Here is a 12,775-nt window from a genome sequence, read left to right as displayed (position 1 = left end):
TGTTTTTAAACACTCTGAAGTACAGTCAGAAGTGCAAACAGAAGATATATGTTGAATGAATCCATCCTTTGGACAAGGGGTTGGCAAACTTTTTCTACAAAGTACAAAGTTATAGTGTAACAGATATCAACATTTTAGGCTTTGTGAACCAAGAAACAAAATCAAGGATTTAATAGAGGTACTTTATAAGAAAGAAAACAATTTTTATTGGAAAAAATCAATGAAACTAAAAAAACACTCTTTCTGTAATACATGTCTATTATTAAGAAAAAATGAATTATTTTTTGAGGGAATAATACTTTGTGTAATTGGGGTTCAAATTAATGTTGCTTATCATCAAATTTATTACAAATATTCATCTTTAAATATCATTCTCAGTTTATATGCCCTACAAAAACAGCCTGGAGTGGAATGATTGAGAAGTGAAACAAAGTTAATCCACTAAAGGAAATCAGTGTTATACAGACCAACAATTGACCCTAGAAAAAACCCAGAAAAAAAAAGATAGAGAGCAAAGGAGACCCAAAAAGTATATAATCATGGGCTAATTTGTACTAGGTAACAGATCAAAATACAAATTTCTGAATCTTGCCTTCTATTAGAATCTTTTCAATTTTAGAATACATATTCATTATCACATCCATATCTTTTTCTTCAAACCAGGATTATAAAGGACTTTTAAGCTATTAACAATATAATAAAGTTACTGGAAGAAATGTTGCAGAGTGAAGCTGGAAAAAGAATGTCACTCGCGTTTAACATTTGAAGGTAGAGTAGATGACAATAAAATATTACTACATCTGAAGGAGATCCCAATTGCCACTCTAAAATATGCCATTTTACCGTAAGGACTATTTTGAGAGGAAGGCAATTGAAAAAAAGACATAGAAAGAACTCTGTCTTTCTGTCTCTGCCTAAAAGCAGGAAATAAATTCCCTTTTTGAAGGTGTCATTCTCCTACCCTCAACTGTACCAGAAACTGGACAATACCCTTATCACTAGAGATGGAGATGGAACCAAGATGAGTCTGAATAATCAAATTTTACTGAATAACCCTTATCTACCATTAGTTTCTCCTATAATTTATCTTCCCACAATTTACTGCTTTTAGAAACCCCCATTTTTTTTCTTTATCTGGTCACTTTGCAATTTATTGCCTTTTGTTCAAGCAAATGGTACATAGCCCCCAAATCTAATGGCTTCTTTGGGCTTTCATTTCTTTTCTGTGCACCTCCTGTATATACATAAAACTTAAAATGTATATTTTTCCTTCTGTGAAACTGTCCATTTTCTGCTTAATTTGCAGTCTCTTATAGCAGAACCTAAGATGGTAAAGAAAAAGTTTTTCTTTCCCTACAAATACTCATAAGTAATACATAAAATATAGCAGAATAAAATACCTGTGCAAAACCTTTTTTAGTATTGAAATGTGAGGGCTGAGAGCAAGAGCAATTGCCATGCTCTTCATCTAGGATGAAGGCAGAATCTTTAAGATATGACTATGAAACACCTCAATTTTGCCATGTATTCAAATTGTAAGTCTCTTGGTAGTCTGCACATTTCTTTACTAGCTTTATTTTCCAATTACTGTTTTATGTTAATCTACGGAACTAAAACTTTTTTGTGTTTCCTAACAATAAAACTATGTCATTTTTTTCCAAACAAAATCCTATTAAGATAGTATGCTTCCCAAACAATAATCATCACCAAGCCCTTATTATATGAGATGTTAAAGGGGCTTATCTAAGAAAAAGATAAAAAACAATGAACAGTAAAATGACAACAAACTCACAAGTATCAACAACTGAACTTAAAAAACAAAAACTAAGCAAACAATTAGGACAGAAACAAAATCACAGAAATGGAGATCATATAGAGGGTTATCAGTGGGGAGGGAGAGAGAGAGAATGAGGGAAAAAGGTACAGAGAATAAGAAGTATAACTGTTAGGCACAATATAGACAGGGGGAAGTTAAGAATAGTACAGGAAATGGAGAAGCCAAAGACCTTATATGTACAATCCATGGATATGAACTAAGGAGGGAGGATGCAGGAGGGTGAGGGACTACATGTTGGAGGGGGAAAAAGGGGAGGGAAAAAAATGGAACTACTGTAATAGCATGATAAATAAAATATACTTAAGAACAGATAGTATGATTCCCAAACATACTTCATTTTTTTAAAACATGTTCCGATATGGTGAATAAGATACAGACCTTTTCCCAGTTAAAGCTGGTTGTGAATCTTGGATCCATAATAACCTGTTGAGTGTTCATTAACAAGTTTTTCAATCTCTTTTTATTTAAAAAAAGAAAAAATTTCAGTGTAAGGTCTTTACTTTTAGGTATGGTAATTAAATAAGATAATGTGTATAATATATAGTAAAATCAAATGTTTAAGTCAACTTTGAAGATGAGAAGAATATAGCTTTTCATATTCTAAAATGTATTAGGGTTTTACATAAATTAAAATATTTAAAGTAGACACAGTAAAAAATCAAATATTAAAAGTTATAGTCATCATGACAGAGGACTATAGCCACCATTTTCCCAAGAATGTCCTAAAGTATTAATTATTTTTTCCATTGAATCTACTGTATGAGAAACGTTGTAAATCCAAGGCCGTCTGCTTCAACTAGTCTAATATTTCCTAAAAGGAAATTGATGATCTCAAGTAGCATGTATCTATTTATATTAAAAGGTAAAGTAATGAAGCAAAATTTATTTTTACTAATTCAGCTACTTAATTATACAGTTTAACAGTATATTTATGAGAAGGAAGAACAAAGCTGGAGACATCACACTTCCTGATTTCAAACTGTATTACAAAGCTATAGCAATCAAAATGATATATATTTAGAATAAAAACAGACAACTAGATCAATGGAACAGAATAGAGAGCTCAGAAATCAATGCATGCATACATGGTCATCTAATTCATGACAAGGAATCCAGGAATATACAATGGAAAAAGGATACTCTCTAGTAAATGGTGATGGGAAAACTGGACAAACACATTAAAAAATACACAAACAAACTGTGTCTTTCTCTTACACTACACACAAGAATCAACTCAAGACTTGAATGGAAGACCTAAAAACCCTAGAAGAAAATACAGGAGGTAAGCTCCCTGACATTGGTCTTGGCAATGACTTTTTGCATTTAACACCAGTAGCAAAAGCAATAGAAGTAAAAATTATCAAGTGGAACCGCATCAAACAAAAAGGCTTCGGTACAGAAACTGTGAGTAACAACACAATGAAAAGGCAATCTACATAATAGGAGAAAATATTTGCAAATTATATATCCACTGAGGGATTAATAACTAAAATATATAGAGAACTCATATAACTCAATTGCAAAAAACCCAAACAATTCCATTAAAAACAGAGAAACTAAATAGACATTTCTCCAAAGAAGACATCGCAAATTTCCATCAGGTCCATGAAAAGGTGCTCAACATTACTAATCATCATGGAAATGGGGATCAAAACCACAAAAAAAAATCACCTCCCACATAGTAGAATAGTTATCATCAAAAAGATAAGTAATCGTAAGTATTTTCAAGGATGTGGAGAAAAGGGAACTCTCTTGGTGGGAATGTAAGTTAGTGCAGCTGCTATAAAGAATAGCATGGAGGCTTCTCAAAAAATTGAAAATAGAACTATCATATGAGCCAACAATTCCACTTCTGGGTATATACCCAAAAGAAAGAAAATCACTATCTCAAGCAAATTTCTGCATTCTCATGTTTATTACAGCATTTTTATAATACCCAAGACCAGGAAGGCAACCTAAGCATATATTGATGGATGAATAGATAAAGAAAATGTGTTATTAATATACAACAAAATATTGTTCAGCCATAAAATAGTAGAAAATCTTACCATTTGCAACAACATGGATGGACCTGGAAGGCATTATGCTCAGTGAAATAAATCAAACAGAGAAGACAAATATTGTATTTTCTCAACTGTATGTAGAATCTAAAAAAATCAAACTTACAGAAACAGGCAAGAGATTGGCAGCTGCCAGAGGCAGGAGGGCTGTTAAGGTAGGGAAACTGGCATAAGTGGTCTAAAGACAAAAACTTCTAGTTATACAGTAATTAAGTTCTGGGAGTGTAATGTACAGCATGATGACTGTAATTAATAACACTGGATTGTATCCAAAGGGGAAGAGTTGAGGGAGGCAGGGAGGGGGCAAGGGAAAGTGGTGGGGGGTAGGCAGAGACAAATGTATTTGAAAAAATTAATTAATTAATTAAAAAAAAAGAAAGTTCTAAAAGAGTAGATCTTCAAAGTTCCCATGACACACAAGAAAATTTTAACTATATAAGGTGATAAATATTATCTAAACTTATTGTGGAAATCATTTCCCAATATATACATATATCAAATCATTTTATTACTGAAAAAAAAAAAGATTAGTGAAGAAGGGAGAACAGTAATTCACATACTCATTCTTAATAACTTACCATTCGAATTTGTTATGTAAGTGCTAGTTTAAAAAGAAGGTTTGTGTAGAAGAGTAAACACAAGAAAATTCGTGGTAATTTTTTTTAAAGATTTTATTTATTTATTTTTAGAGAAGGGAAGAGAGGGAGAAAGAGAGGGAGGGAAATATCAATGTGTGGTTGCCTCTCATGCGCCCCCTACTAAGGAACCTGGCCTGCAACCCAGGCATGTGCCCTGACTGGGAATAGAACTGGTGACCCTTTGATTCACAGGCCAGCACTCAGTCTACTGAGCCACACCAGCCAGTGCTCCATAGTAAATTTGAATATGCAATTCTGGTTTCTATTTTCATCTCATGACCAAGATCGACCTTGAATAATTTTTGTGGCTAAGTGATTACTTTATTAATTGAGAATAATATTGACCATTTTCTAAAATCTCTAGAAGTTTTGTGAACTACGGAGATAGTAGTAAGGATAATAGATATAAATTCTGAGTATCAACATTATAGAAACAAAATATTTTTCTCCTTCCTTTAAGCAAGCCATTTTCTGCAAACACACACAACATGAAAACCATTATTTTGCTCATTACCAGGCTTCTTTCAAATCATTTAGCAATTCTCATTACTTACTCTTTCTTTGTTGTTGTTTTTTTATTTCATTAAAAACAATTAAACACAGTTCTAGTTCCTCTAGGCACTTTTAACTTTTGCCCTGTTACCCAGATATTTTCTTTTTAAATTGTTGAATTCACTTAGGTGGAGTGATCTTTTTATGGGCTCTAGTTAAGTCTAAAAAACAAATTTGCCCTAAATATCTAAAGTATTAGTAGGGATTGGTAAACTCTTTAGGAGAAAATTGGCTCAAAAGTTTATCCTGTTAGCATAAACGTAGGAACACAAGACCGTGAGGCAGTGTGTATTGAAGATAGGCCTGGATGTGATGAGTATGAGGTAGTGATCAAGAACCAAACTATTTTTCAGAGTATAAATCTCTATCCAGATAGATGCCAAAGGATTTTTAAAAGTAGAACTATCTGTAATTTCATCTTGTAATAAACATATTTTTCTCCATGTGTTTCTTAATTACCTGAAAACAACTTGAAGTATTTAAGATAATGCAGGCAGTACCATGAGAAATATTTCATCCTTCTCAATAAGACTATAAGTCCTAAAATATTAGAGCACTTTCACCTTGTGTCTTGGCTCACACTGTCTACTCCTCAGCATTGCTTGGACAGAGCAAGGAAAAGGCTAATCAGGCAAAATTCTGGAAAGCTTTCTCTGGATTCTCCTGCTACTATCAACCCTCATCTGTCTCTGTCTTTCATGCACCACCTTCTTTACTTCTGTAGGTATATGTAATTACATGATGACTGTGTCATACGAGCCCACAGAAATCAGACATTTCTTTATTCCACAGAGTTGTTAAGTTCCTGCTGTGGAAGTAGACAGCAGCATGTGGAAATTCCAGCAACGATAACTGTGTGTTTCCATAGGAACAAAGGGCTACTATCCACTCTTAATGGGACCAGCGTGCCCGGTTGTCATCCAGTGGCTGGGATTAATGTTCAGTGGAGGCATCAAACTTTTTTGCCCCGTGACCTCATGCGTTTGTACTTAACAAGATGGTTTGTTCAAGGAGAGGTGTCTGTGAAACAGCTGTTATCCATCATGCAAAACTTAGTGACACAAGCAAATATTAAACAAACCACCTTTGAAACATTACCATGGGAATCTAACCAATTGATTCAACTAGCACAGATACTTTTACACATTAATCTTTCTATCAGTCTGAAGCACTCAGCTTCATTTACATGGGTCTATCTCCCATTCTATTTTTCCTCTGTCTATCCTCCCCATTAAACATATTTACATGAAAATAAGGTTTACATCCCATGGCATCTTGACTTTGCTCCTGACAGAATTTCTCCCTTCTGACATAGTATTGCCCTCATAGGAAGCTGATATGATGTCAAGGACATTGTCTAAACAACTGAAATTCTGCAAATAGGAAATGCTGATTTAAGGCAATGCTCTTGAGAATTCAAGATACTGCATTAATAAATAGTGAAGTCATTTTATTATTACCAAAAATTCATTACTAACTTTTTTTACCTTGTGCTATCTAGATAAGTAACAACAGCAGAAGTTTAACAATAAAAATACTAATAGAGAGCAACATTTATGAGTGCAAAAATGCTTTATAATTACCCAGATTTTAAAAAAGGAGACTATGGATGATAGAATCTGCCAAATAAGTACAGAATTGCTTAAGCACAATTTTAAAAAAGTCATGAAATTTTTTGCACTTCAGAGTCTGAGCTTTGGGAAATAATTATGGTATGAGTTACATTCTGTTATAATTTTACTCAGTTTTCTTCATGAGGATAAATGGTGGCTGCTAAAAGTCGGCTCCAGTGACTAATGTGCATGCTTCTGTTGAATAACCACACTTAAGCACTTTTTATTAGGGGCACTTATTCCCCAACTATTGTAACATGAAAAGTAAACATTTACCAGAAAAAAAAAACCGGAAAAAGAAATGATGTTTATTTTACTTATCCCCTTGGAATAGAATGCAATTTAAATGTATGAATGTAAATCATTGCTTGGGAGCCAGCTATTGCTAATGCTCTTGTCTTTAAGTCACCTACTGTCCAAAGTGCAACAGTCATGCACTCACTGGCCTAATTTGTGTTGCAAGATATTAGAAATACATTGTTCTTCTAGAATAGAAAATTCACAGTCAGTATGCTTTGAGGTTTTAATGGAAAAAAGAGAAAGGTTATGGTGACAATCACCCAAGGTGAAGGTGCCGTTACCTCCCACAGTTGCCTTAGTGGTTTGAGATTCAATGCCTTCATTATGTAAAAGAGGGCGGGAAACCAAACAGTCTAGTAGAAACATACAGAGACCATACATCTACAACCTTAATCACAAGTACAGGCACAGGAGTGGACATGAACCTGATGAATCAGTCTGAGAAAACACTAAAATACACTTTGATAAATGGAATCTAGCAACTCTTTGGTAGAATGGTGGGATAACACCTCTCACATAGACTCAATATAAAAAAAAAACAAAAAACAAAAAGCAAGTGGATAGTTATAGGGTAGATTGACTTTAATGCTGCTGAAAATGTACGTATTCTAAACCTGCCTAGGGTTTTATTTAAAGTTGAATTAAAGAAAAGGTAATAATTGAATAATGAATCAAGCTAATGACAGAAGGCAGAAATAATCACTTGTTGTTAGTAGTTCTTTTAGTTTGTAAGACATAGACACAGCTTCAGTTACCTCAGGGAACAGGGATTTATGGGGAAAAAAAAACAAACACAAAGAATAGAGGAAACAGTTTTGTCACAAGTTGTGGAGATGTGAACACAATTCACACTACCCTATCTGCTCCACCATCAGCAGTTTGGGAGGTCAGTATTTTCTGGTTTCAGATTTCTGCTGCCTCACTTCCTCTCTGCTTATTTTTCATCTTTGTGTCCCTCTGTTGCTAGGCTTCTGGTTATCATTAGTGCTGTTGCCTCATGGCCTCTGCTTGGTCCCTCTCAAATATTAACTTTCTTCAATCTTCTTTGTCTGTGCCATGGTCAGACTTCCCTGTAAAAGGGTGGGTCTCTTTCTAGTATACATCTCTGTTCTGCAGAGTTTTCTTGCAAAGATACTCATTAGATACTTTAGTTCAGGTAATAATTCCTGAAGCCACTTGTTTTAACTGAGATAGAAGTGAGACATGGAACAAAGCACTGTTATCTTGATGTTAGGAACCTTTTGCCTAGTGAGCTCTTTCCTAAATACACGTAAGGCCTTGTCCCTTGCCTCCTTCAGATTTTTTGCTCAAATATCCTCTCAGTGAGATCTTCTCTGCCTATAATGTTTAAAATTTAACTCTCTACCTTTCTAATGCTTTCCCATGCACAGGCAATCCCTATTCTTTTCTTTTTCTACTTCTTTACTTTTTTTCCTAAATATCTACCAATATCAGACAGATTGTATAGTCTTCTCTTTTACTTTGTATATTGTCTGTATTTTTCTACTAAAATATGTTCCAGAAATACCGGCTAACCAAAGCCTAGGATGCTGCCTGTCTCACCACCTAATAAATACTTGTTGACTGAATGTATCCAGACTTGAAGAGGTGCTGTGGCAAAAATTACAGATAGAATTGACATGGAAAATAGTGAACACAAGCCCTAGCACATTGCAGCAAACCTAGAGGCTGGCTAGTCCAAACAGGAGTAGGAGGTAGAGGTCCCCTAAAAGGTCTCTGGAAAACAAAACTCAACATAATATTAGATTAGTTATAAAATTTGGGGGCAGGGGGATTAGTCTGAGAGATAGTGCCAAAAATAGAAAAAAATAAAAACTTTGAGAAAATTATTTTAAAATGGCCATAAAATATAGCAGGCTGTGCAAAGCACAGTAACTACTTTTGATATTAAGAAGGATATTACTTCATATTGTCCATCTCTGCTTGCACTTTTATTTTACTTTTTTGAGGAAAAATGGGCATATACATACTGTGTGTGTGTTTCTCTAATAAATGTTTTGTGTTTTCTTGAATTTGTAATTGAGATAGGTGACCTGAATTTCTTTTATGGATGTGAAAAATGTATTAAAGCAGTGATTTAAAATAATAACTATATATATACACATATCATTCCATGTAAAGAGAATGTCTGGTTAGGAGGGATTATTCATATACGTATGTGAACAAACACACAGGCCTACCCAAGAGTACACCATATGGCAATCTCAACCATCTGAAAGATAGCAAACAATCAGGAAGGAAGCAATTATGATTCTTCATCCATCCCAATAAATGTCATTAAATCTGTATACTTTATTCAGTGTCCATTAAATTTTACTTTATCTACGTTTATTCTACATTTCTTTTAGTCACAATTCTAATACGTGTGGTTATCTGATTTCAAGCTGATTAAAAAAAAACAAAACTCTTAAAGGCAGTCATGACAGAGCACTATAACCAGCAGCTGCAGTGTGATCACAAGTCATCAATGAAAGTTTAAATTATTTTAAGCTTCTTTTGTTTAAAAAAATTGATGAAACATCTAGAAAGTTTTAGGGAAGATTTTAATGCAGAGGATTAGTATTTTAACCAAGGTTCTCCCTGCTTCAATGCACAACTATCTGGTCCGTGGAAATGAAATCACCACCAGCACCACCGGTCGTCATTGCCAGCGTCACCATTTCTACCGTTTGTTAAGCTTCTGTTTGCAAGGCACAGTGGAGGGCACGTGTTAATTAATCCAACAACAACCTTCAGAAGATAGTATTATATTCATTTGCAGATGAGGAAAATATTGTTCAGAATAGACTAGGTAAGAGAGAGACAGTGAAAAAGAGGGAGACAGAGGGAGAGAGCGAGAGGCAGAGAGATGGCTTGCCCAAGTTCTCATTATCTTAGATTCTATGGTAAGTTTGAAAATATGCTTACTTTCTAAGCCTGTGCTTGTTCCTCATCTCATTCTTCACTCTCTGAGTAGTTTCTCTCACAACTATAGGTTCAATGAACATGTCTACATAATTTACACATTTATAATTCTATCAGCAACTGCTCCTCAGAACTCTAGATTAATTTATCTAATGCTCATTGAAATCTTTTCTTGAATGTTTCCGTAAGGCATCTCAAACTCAGTGCATCCCAAACTGAACTTACCACTTTCCCTTAGCCACTGTTCCCCCTCCAGTGTCCCTGCACCTCAGTGACTGGCTTCATCATCCATCCTGTTATATAAGCCAAGAGACAAGGAGTCAGTCTGAAAGTCCTAAGATTTCTTATCTAACCCACCACCAAGTTATTTCAAATATTACCTTAATATACTCTCTCCATCTCTACCACTTAAGCTACCATGTAATAAATTCCGTACTCAATTACAATCACCTCTTAACAACTACAGCTTTTACTACTTCTAGGTCCCCTTTAATTTAGTCTCTTTAATTTAATTTTGTAATACTCCTAAGATAAAGACAAAACTGTTTTCACAGCCTGCAAGGCTCTGAGGAATGATTGCTCGATCCACTACTCAAGTCTTATCTCACAACATATTCTTCCTCTATCTTTATTCTCCAAGCATTTGGATCTTTCCGTACCTTTTCTTTATCTTGCTCTCTTTCACCATGGGGTATTTTTTTTCCCTGCAATGTGGCAAGAATCTATCTTTTTTTTAAAATCTAGTTAGTTTTTCTCCTTTTTTACTTTCAGGCAAATAACCTTTTCTTCATGGAAGCCTTCCTTGGTCTTCCTGACTAGATCAAATTCCTTTTATGGTAACTCAGGATACCACATACTCCTCCTTTGTTTCACTTCCACCATTTGAATTTTTACATGTATTTATATGATTATTTTGTTTGTTTGTCATCCCTTCTAAATTGTAAAATCTATAAAAGAGGGACAGTCTCTTTTTACGCACCATTTGCCATGGCCTGAATGCTTGTGTCCCACCAAATTTATGTGTTAAAATTCTAATTCCCATTGCGATTTTGTTAGGAAGTAGAGCATTTGACAGGTGATCAGATCACGAGGGTAGAGTCCTCATGAATGAAATTAATGAATATATTTCATTTATTATTAATGAAATAATTTTAATTACTGTTAATGTAGTTTATAATAAAGCCTATAATGAAGGTTTTATAATGAAGTCTATAAAGAGCAGGCTCCCGGGAGCTAGCTCCCCGCTCCCACAGAGAGGCAAAAAGAGAAGTCAGCAGTCTGCAGCCTGGGAGAAGGCACTTACCAGATATCTAATCTGCTTGCACCACAGTTGTGAACTCTCGAGCCTCTAGAAGGGTGAGAAATAAATTTCTGTTGTTTATAAGCCACCCAGTTTATGGTATTTTGTTACAGCAGCCTGAGCTGCCTCAGACACCATTTCACCCCCAGTGTCTTTTTGACATTGAAAGTGATGAAAGAATCAAACTTTGAAAATCCTACATTCCTTATTTTAAACACTTTTCAAAATGACAGATTCGATGAGTATTTATAACTGACTATAGATCTGGTAGTACAGATGATTTAGAAATAAACATTGTCCATCTCAAAGGGATACCGATAAGAAGAGAACGACAGAGAAAGCAAGAAAATGAGACTCGCAACTCCTAGCTGTGTAAAATAATAACAAGCAAACAACACAATAAACTAAAAAAAACAAATTTTTGGAAGCATAGTGTTTGCTTATCCAAACTGTTAATTTTTGTAAAAATTACAACTCTGCAAAGTTCTTATAAAAACATGTCAGACTTATATTTGTCCAACATGCAGTGTGGTTTAAAATAAAGTTTACAACCAGTCTACCTCTCCTTATATTTGCTATCAAATGCTACAAATGTTGTCCACGCATGAACTGTGACTTGAATTAATGTGAGGGAGGCCATGTCAAGTGTATAGGCATACATTTAATAATCTAATGCAAAGATGTCCATATAGATTTAGAATATCTGTCCAGTGATTTAACAAAATTTATAAATTATATTAAAAGTAGAACAAATAATAGAGTTAAATTGCTTTGATAATTTGCATTAATTTACTAAAAACACACAATAACAATAACAAAATCATCTTCACTTTTTGAGTTGACTTTTAAATGTTCTTCAGGAGGTTTTGGCAAACAGGAAAAACAATCCAGTTCATGTTTCTCATGCCTGAAACAATGCAGGCATTTAAACCTCAATTCTGAATTGTTTTTTTTGTAAGTGTAAATTAGTAGAGCAGGCCTGGAACACTTATCAATGAAAATTCATCATACATTCTGTGTTGTGTATGAAGACAGCTTGGGAATGGACATCCCTATGGAGAGTGGCTAAGCAGATCCCCTAGATCAGTGGGACCAACTTAATCTCTAACTTCCAAACTTGGAGAACAAGAAGGAGTACATTTATCAGAGCAAGAATGACCAGATGTAATAAGAAGGTTTTGAAACGATCTGGCATGTATTAGAAATTCAATGAAAACGATTTTTTTTTGTTATTTTCTGAGAGAATGATTTTACTAGGATTGGGTTAAACAGCTACTCTCATATATGATTATGAGTCAGAATTACAAGCAACACTTCAGAGAGGTCAACAAAAGACATTTTCCAAATTAATATTATACCAAGTGTTATCATTCCTAGTACATTCTTGTTACACACACACACACACAAAATGCTATTTTTTTTAGTCAAGCATAACAAAGAGCTACAATTAGAGCAACTATCTCTGAAACTGGATTCATTTTTCTTGCAGCAAAAACAATGGATCTCCTGGAGATCAAGAAAAAAAATTATATTGGTTAGCATTAAGAGAG

The sequence above is a fragment of the Pteronotus mesoamericanus genome, unplaced genomic scaffold (assembly GCF_021234165.1).
Source record: "Pteronotus mesoamericanus isolate MK-2021 breed Mesoamerican mustached bat unplaced genomic scaffold, CSHL_Meso_final contig_42, whole genome shotgun sequence".
Taxonomy (NCBI): Eukaryota; Metazoa; Chordata; class Mammalia; order Chiroptera; family Mormoopidae; genus Pteronotus; species Pteronotus mesoamericanus.
This window is presented reverse-complemented; position numbering follows the sequence as displayed.